This window comes from Lipotes vexillifer, unplaced genomic scaffold, assembly GCF_000442215.2.
Source record: "Lipotes vexillifer unplaced genomic scaffold, Lipotes_vexillifer_v1.1 scaffold477, whole genome shotgun sequence".
Taxonomy (NCBI): domain Eukaryota; kingdom Metazoa; phylum Chordata; class Mammalia; order Artiodactyla; family Lipotidae; genus Lipotes; species Lipotes vexillifer.
The window spans coordinates 2,116,775-2,125,786 of record NW_006770652.1 but is presented as its reverse complement, the minus strand read 5'-3'; positions in this window follow the sequence as shown (position 1 = coordinate 2,125,786).

The following is a 9,012-nucleotide window of genomic DNA, read 5'->3' as shown; positions in this document are numbered from 1 at the left end:
AATCTAAATCTAATCAGGAGGAAACACTGGACAAACCCAAACTGAGGAGTATTCTACAAAATAACGGACCACCTAGAATCTTCAAAAGTGTCAAGAATATGAAAATCCAGGCAGGACTGAGAAACTCTCTAGATGACATGGCAACTAAATGCAGCATGTGATTCTGGACTGGATCCTTCTTTAAAAGAAATTATCGGGATAATTTGCAAAACTCCAGTGGGTTCTGGAGATTTGTTTTTTGTAATGCATCAATGTAATTTCCTTAGTTTGATGGTTTATTGTGATTAGGTATGGGAGAATAACCTAACCTGAGGAAGTTCCCAATAAATTATTTGGGGATGGTCATATCATATCAGCAGCAAACTGTTAAATTAGTTCAGGAAAATAAAAAGTTTTTATACAGCTTTTGAAAATCTTCTGTAAGTTTCAATTCGTTTAAAAAATAATAAAGTAGGTATACACTCAAAGAGACAACATAAATAAAATCAAGGCAACTTATTTTAATTAAACTTGTACATAGTATTCAAAGTCCAGTGCTCAGAAAATACATATATCTTAATCCAATTAATTAAATCACATCAGAGATGAGTAGTAACAGAGGGTGATATATGTTTACTGAGCATTAGATCCAGGGAAAGGAAACTATACACTTAAGTATAGACTAAGCAGCCAGATAGTTTGAGTTTAATCCCAGCCCCATCAGTTACTGTGTCACCTTGGGGACTGAGCCTCAGTCACTCTGATTTATAAAAAGGGAATGGTAATAATGTTTATTTCCTAGGATTTGTGTGGATTCAAGAAAATAATCTTAAGCGATTAGCATAGTGCTTGGTGCCTAGCAAGTGCTTAAAATGGTATTTACTATTAATGTTACTGTTATATGTACTTTTATAATCCTACTTTGCCTGTTAGGAAAACTTACTTACCTATGCTTGCATCATTCTCTTTTCCTTTTCCCGTATTGACTTTTTGGACAGAAAGGTCACGTATATTCTACTGTTTCTGAACCTAGAAGGTGGTGTAAAGATAAAAACAATAACAACAAAATCAACATTTTACATACATAATTTCATTTAACCATTTAATCTGTGAGGTTAAGAATACTGCTTTTATAGATGGGGAAACATGTGTAGCATTCAGTATTTTCATGACCACTATATATATGCTACATAGCAACAAAGGTTATGCTCCTTTGGCTCAAGGCTTTCTCTCTCTTTTTCAAATGTAGGCAAGTTTGCCTCTAAAAACCAAGCCCATTTTTTTTAAACAATAAAATATGTCAAGTTTTATTTAATGGTTTTTGGCCATGTTGAAAGTTAAAAACCCAAATGGCCTCTTCTTAAGGGGATTACAATAGATTAAAATGAATGAAAAATATGTAAATATATAAAAATGAAATGCCACATGACATCATTAAATTGGGTTACTTCTGTGTTGCTGCTGGATGTCCAAGAACACAAGCTTCTAAAGTTCATAGAGGAAAGGAAGAGTCAAATTCCTTGGAAGGGAGTAATTGTGTGGTCCATAGAAAGACATTGACCAGAGTTCTCTGAAGTGGGCATAGCCCGGTATCTGTATTGTATCAAGAACCAGTGTTGAGCAGGTGGGGATTTGATTAAGCTATTAATCCTTTCAGTGTTATTAGAGGATCCATCAGATGAGACACAGGAGCTGGAAACTGTACACTCCAAATGGAGTTCAGCAGAAATTATTTGGTTTATAGGTAAGCCAGCAATGAATGACACCTCCATCATAGAAAACCTGTATTTCAATTCCAAATTGACAGGATAATCAAATTCAAGTTCATCTGGTTGCACTTGAATTGCCAGACATCCAGTTCCCAGAAATTATTCACAGGACCTACCAATTCATCTTTATAAAATAGTGTTCTTTTAGCCATAGCCCCAAAATTAAAACAGCTACATTCCACCAACACTGGCTCTTGCCCAGAACACATCCAAATCAAGGAAACAAGTAGAAGCAGTGGTCCTCCGAACTCCACAGAGAACTTCACGATGCTGGGTCCTGGGCTCAGAGCTCCTCAGGCAACAGGAAGTTCATATACATATGAACTTAACTTATACACACTACTATATAGAAAACGGGTAAATAACAAGGACCTACTGTATAGCACAGGGAACTATATTCAATATCTTGTAATAACCTATAATGGAAAAAAATATGAAAAAGAAGATATATGAATCACTTTGCTGTATACCTGAAACTAACACAACATTGTACATTAGCTATATTTCAATTTTAAAAATGGCTAATAAAAAACAAGCTCTGGAAGCTTTCGGATAGTATGTACAAAACAAAGCCTGATTCTCAGTGAGAGCTCTAAAAATATTCCTTGCCTTGAATTGAAGAGTAATATGTTTAAGTGTTACTAATCTAAGTTACTTACCATAATACGAATTACTTTATCAGATCTTTTATTGAGATAGATTTGATAGGGAAGGCAAAACAAAAATAGCAAGAGTCTTTGGTGCCTTACAGAATGAGAAGATTGGGGTTGCTGAATTGGTAAAGAAGTACAAAAAGCCAATGACATACATTTCTCTAATAATTAGTGATGTTGAGCATCTTTTCATGTGCCTCTTGGCCATCTGTATGACTTCTTTGGAGAAATTTCTATTTAGGTCTTCTGCCCATTTTTTGACTGGGTTTTTTGTTTTTTTGATATTGAGCTGCATGAGCTCTCTGTATATTTTGGAGATTAATCCCTTGTCGGCTGCATCATTTACAAATATTTTTTCCCATTCTGTGGGTTGTCTTTTTGTTTTGTTTGTGGTTTCCTTTGCTGTGCAAAAGCAAACCAATTAGGTCCCATTTGTTGATTTTTCTTTTTATTTCCATTACTCTAGGAGATGGATCGAAAAAGATTTTGCTGAGATTTATGTCAAAGAGTGTTCTGTCTAGGTTTTCTTCTAAGGATTTTATAGTATCCAGTCTTACATTTAGGTCTTCAATCCATTTTTAGTTTTTTTTGTGTGTGTATGGTGTTAAAGAATGTTCTAATTTCATTCTTTTACATGTAGCTGTCCAGTTTTCTCAGCACCATTTATAGAAGAGACTGTCTTTTCTCCATTATATAGTCTTGCCTCCTTTGTCGTAGATTAATTGGTCATAAGTAGGTTTATTTCTGGGCTTTCTATCTTGTTCCATTGATCTATATTTCTGTTTTTATGCCAGTACCATAATGTTTTGATGACTGTAGTTTTTTTTTTTTTTACATCTTTATTGGAGTATAATTGCTTTACAATGGTGTGTTCGTTTCTGCTTTATGACAAAGTGAATCAGTTATACATATACATATGTTCCCATATCTCTTCTTGCAGATGACTGTAGTTTTGTAGTATAGCCTGAAGTCAGGGAGCCTGATTCCTCCAGCTCCGTTTTTCTTTCTCAAGATTGCTTTGGCTATTCGGGGTCTTTTGTGTCTCCATACAAATTTTAAGATTCTTTTGTTCTAGTTCTGTAAAAAATGCCATTGGTAATTCGATAGGGATTGCATTGAATCTGTAAATTGCCTTGCATAGTATAGTAATTTTGACATATTGATTCTTCCAGTCTAAGAACATGGTATATCTTTCCATCTGTTTGTGTCATCTTCGCTTTCTTTCATCAGCATCTTATAGTTTTTGGTGTATAGGTCTTTTGCCTCCTCAGGTAAGTTTATGCTTAGGTATTTTATTCTTTTTTATGCGATGGTAAATGGGATTGTTTCTTTAATTTCTCTTTCTGATCTTTTATTGTTACTGTATAGAAGTGCAACAGATTTCTGTGTATTAATTTTGTATCCTGCAACTAAGTCTAAACTACAATGAGGCACCACCTCACACCAGTCAGAATGGCCATGATCAAAAAGTCTACAAAAAACAAATGCTGGAGAGGGTGTGGAGAAAAGGAAACCCTCCTACACTGTTGGTAGGAAGGTAAATTGGTACAGCCACTATGGAGAACAGTATGGAGGTTCCTTAAAAAACTAAAAACATAGCTACCATATGATCCAGCAGTCCCACTCCTGGGCATTTATCCAGAGAAAACCATGGTTCGAATGGATACATGCACCCCAGTGTTCATTGCAGCACTGTTTACAATAGCCAAGATATGGAAGCAACCTAAATGTCCATCAACAGATGAATGGATAAAGAAGATGTGGTACATGTACACAATGGAATTTTAAGCCATTAAAAACATGAAATAATGCCATTTGCAGCAACGTGGTTTGACCTGGAGATTATCATACTAAGTGAAGTAAGTCAGAGAAAGACACATATCATATGATATTGCTCATATGCAGAATCTAAAAAAAAAAAAATGATACAAATGAACTTATTTACAAAACAGAAACCCAGACTTAGAGAAGGAATTTATGGTTACCAGGGGGAAGAGGGGGGAGGGATAGATTGGGAGTTTGGGATTGACATGTACACACTGCTATATTTAAGTAGATAACCCACAAGGACCTATTGTATAGCACAGGGAACTGTCCTCAATATTCTGTAACAACCTAAATGGAAAAGAATTTGAAAAAGAATAGATAGTTGTATATGTATAACTGAATTCATTTGCTGTACACCTGAAACTTCACACAACATTAATTAACTATGCTGCAATACAAAATAAAAATTTTTTGAGAAGAGTGAAAAAAATTTTTTTAATTTATTTAAAAAATGCCAGTGATAAATTTGACCTGACTCAGCCTCTGGTCAAAACATTTTTTAAAAAATTTATATACAATTATTTTCAGTAAATATTTTCTTGAGTCTTTTCGAGAAAGAGAGGAGAGGAGAGGAGGATGAATAACTATCTTCCTCTTGATAACTACCCTTCATGTGCTTGGGAACCATGTGTGAACAAACTCTTTTCTACACTAAGCAAGAGCAGTTGCTTTCCCCATCTGGTCCATTTTCCAATAATTGAACATGTTTGTCATTTTCCTTCAGCATTGCTTCCAGACCTCTCTCTTCTTTGCGTGTGAGGCACCAGACTGTATCCACTATTCTAATGGAAGCCTTGCACAATCCAAATATAGGACTTGGAGGGATAACCCAAGTTTATTCCTCTGTTCATCTCATTACAATGTGAGCAGCATATATGGTTTGTAATTTATCTTCAGATAATTTTATTAAGTATCAATGGGTGTGATTTTGACATGCTGGGGCAATAAGTAACAAAGTAAATGGGTAAAAGCCCTCCTTTCTAAGAAGCAAAAATAAATCAGATAATATGATTTAAAAGGCTCACAAAAAATATTAGGAATTTTATTTTACTTTTTTATTATTTTTTTTACATCTTTATTGGAGTATAATTGCTTTACAATGGTGTGTTACTTTCTGCTTCATAACAAAGTGAATCAGTTATACATATACATATGTTCCCATATCTCTTCCCTCTTGCATCTCCCTCCCTCCCACCCTCCCTATCCCACCCCTTCAGGCGGTCACAAAGCACCAAGCTGATCTCCCTGTGCTATGCGGCTGCTTCCCACTAACTATCTACCTTACATTTGGTAGTGTATATATGTCCATGCCTCTCTCTCGCTTTGTCACAGCTTACCCTACCCCCTCCCCATATCCTCAAGTCCATTCTCTAGTAGGACTGTGTCTTTATTCCTGTCTTACCCTAGGTTCTTCATGACATTTTTTTTTCTTAAATTCCATATATATGTGTTAGCATACGGTATTTGTCTTTCTCTTTCTGACTTACTTCACTCTGTATGACAGACTCTAGGCCTATCCACCTCACTACAAATAGCTCAATTTCGTTTCTTTTTATGGCTGAGTAATATTCCATTGTATATATGTGCCACATCTTCTTTATCCATTCATCCGATGATGGACACTTAGGTTGTTTCCATCTCCTGGCTATTGTAAATAGAGCTGCAGTGAACATTTTGGTACATGACTCTTTCTGAATTATGGTTTTCTCAGGGTATATGCCCAGTAGTGGGATTGCTGGGTCATAGGGTAGTTCTATTTGTAGTTTTTTAAGGAACCTCCATATTGTTCTCCATAGTGGCTGAACCAATTCACCTTCCCACCAGCAGTGCAAGAGTGTTCCCTTTTCTCCACACCCTCTCCAGCATTTATTGTTTAGATTTTTTGATGATGGCCATTCTGACTGGTGTGAGATGATATCTCATTGTAGTTTTGATTTGCATTTCTCTAATGATTAGTGATGTTGAGCATTCTTTCATGTGTTTGTTGGCAGTCTGTATATCTTCTTTGGAGAAATGTCTATTTAGGTCTTCTGCCCATTTTTGGATTGGGTTGTTTGTTTTTTTGTTATTGAGCTGCATGAGCTGCTTATAAATTTTGGAGATTAATCCTTTGTCGGTTGCTTCATTTGCAAATATTTTCTCCCATTCTGAGGGCTGTCTTTTGGTCTTGTTTATGGTTTCCTTTGCTGTGCAAAAGCTTTGAAGTTTCATTAGGTCCCATTTGTTTATTTTTGTTTTTATTTCCATTTCTCTAGGAGGTGGGTCAAAAAGGATCTTGCTGTGATTTATGTCATAGAGTGTTCTGCCTATGTTTTCCTCTAAGAGTTTGATAGTTTCTGGCCTTACATTTAGGTCTTTAATCCATTTTGAGCTTATTTTTGTGTATGGTGTTAGGGAGTGATCTAATCTCATACTTTTACATGTACCTGTCCAGTTTTCCCAGCACCACTTATTGAAGAGGCTGTCCTTTCTCCACTGTACATTCCTGCCTCCTTTATCAAAGATAACATGACCAGGCTTCCCTGGTGGCACAGTGCTCCACCACGGGAGAGGCCACAACAGTGAGAGACCCGCGTACCACAAAAAAAAAAAAAGAGAGAGAGATAAGTTGACCATATGTGCATGGGTTTCTCTCTGGGCTTTCTATCCTGTTCCATTGATCTATCTTTCTGTTTTTTTGCCCGTACCATACTGTCTTGATTACTGTAGCTTTGTAGTATAGTTTGAAGTCAGGGAGCCTGATTCCTCCAGCTCCGTTTTTCGTTCTCAAGATTGCTTTGGCTATTCGGGGTCTTTCGTGTTTACATACAAATTGTGAAATTTTTTGTTCTAGTTCTGTGAAAAATGCCAGTGGTAGTTTGATAGGGATTGCATTGAATCTGTAGATTGCTTTTGGTATTAGAGTCATTTTCACAATGTTGATTCTTCCAGAGGAATTTTAAAGGGTACATGAAAAATAAGGGTTACAGAATAGCAAACCTCAAAATTAAGAAGTTATTAAGTACAATGTATAATTAGATTTTTCTCTTTTACCTGTAACAAACAACTTCCCCATTTTATATAGAAATAGTTAACATTAAGAGAAATTAATGAGATTTGGAATACTGTCTCAAGCTATTGGAAAATAAGAAAATTAGAACAATATTCATGAAATTGGTTTATCACAGTTTCTTCTGTTTCTTTCCTGATTTATTTCGCAAAGAAAACACTTCGACAATGTATAAGAAAGATTTAAACTGAAATAATTATAAATTTTAATCACGATTTCCTAAATAGCAAAAACATTAACATTTTTTTCCAGCTTTGTTGAGATACAGTTGGCATATAACATTGTGTAAGTAACAATAACTTACTTTAGATCGGAATTTCTCCTTTTTGCAGGTACTAACAGCTTAAGAAGTAAAGCAAAAAAATGTTTATCTATTGTTCAAAGAAACATTTTATTTATATTGTTACAAGGAAGACAAGTCTTTTATCCGAGGTTACCCAACATTTGGATCTTACATAAATAAGACTTAAAATCCAAGGAGAAGCTGTGTTGTTGTAAACAACAGCTATATTGGATGAACTTGATCCAGTTTTTGAAAAGAGATTTCTTGTCCACAGCAAGGCTCTTACACATGCACGAGGAAAATCAGGCCTATGCCCTTTGTTTACTTGAAGCCTAGGGTAAAAATCCTAGACAGTTAATTTTGGATCAATGAAACCTATTTGTAGAAATAGTGCACAACATAATGAGCATGACAAAGGCTAAGAAAATCATCTCTCTTCCTTTCTTTTTTTCTCCTTTGAAAATCAGCAGCATAAGCGGCCTGTGGACCTCCTCTACTGGCGGAGGTACATTTATCCCGATGTTCACTTATACAGAATTTAGCTTAAAAGTTAAAAAAAAAAAATTATTCCTAGGTAATCATTCCTTAAAGCAGATTTATTATGAATAGAACATTTGTGTTTTTGTGTGTTTGGGAGTGTTGTTTTCCCGGGCACATACAAAAGACAGATTGTTGACAGTAAATGTTTAGTCAAGGGTGAGAATACTTTTGTTTTAGTTACAGATCCTTTCTACCAGCCAGATGATATTTTCTCCTTTCAATCAGTGCCACAGAAGCTTTTGTGTGTTATATAGCAGTGCTGCTAAATATGATGGAATGGCTGCGTCTTTTAATTTAGTCCCAGTAGGAGAATAAGCTATTCTTCTTTTACTAGGCGGCAGATGGGGACTTTTTATGTCATGTAAAGCTCAGCTGGGTGAAGCCTTTTGAGAGATGGTGCTATCATGTCGGACTTTCTTGAATCATTTACCAGAGGCAATGGTTGTCTCCATTTTCTACAAAGCATTGCTTTTGGATTAGAACGCTCTTTGGAAATGAGCCTGTACAGGCAACATGTACACATTTAGGGCATCATTTGACTGCCTTATTCTTAATAGGTGTGATGGGACAAATGTAATTAACATATGAGGAAGGTTCTGGCTTGGCCTGCTCAGTTCCCTATCTTTCATGCAAATGAAGGAAGGCTCCACCAATTCCAGGCAATTCTTTGGGCTTTTATGATGGAATGAAGATAAGATAGGCCAAAAGCAAAGCAGATGGATTTTTGACAGAAAAGAAAAGCACAGAAGAGCCCTCGTGTCCAGGGGTCTGTAGACAAGGTATATATCCTTTGGTAGGGGACTCTGGGAAGAAATGATGAACTTTTGGAAGGAATGATGTAGAAACATAATCAGTTCTTCTGAGGAAGGAAAGTGGAAGGCTTCCAGAGACTTGAGGCATTAAAATAGGGAA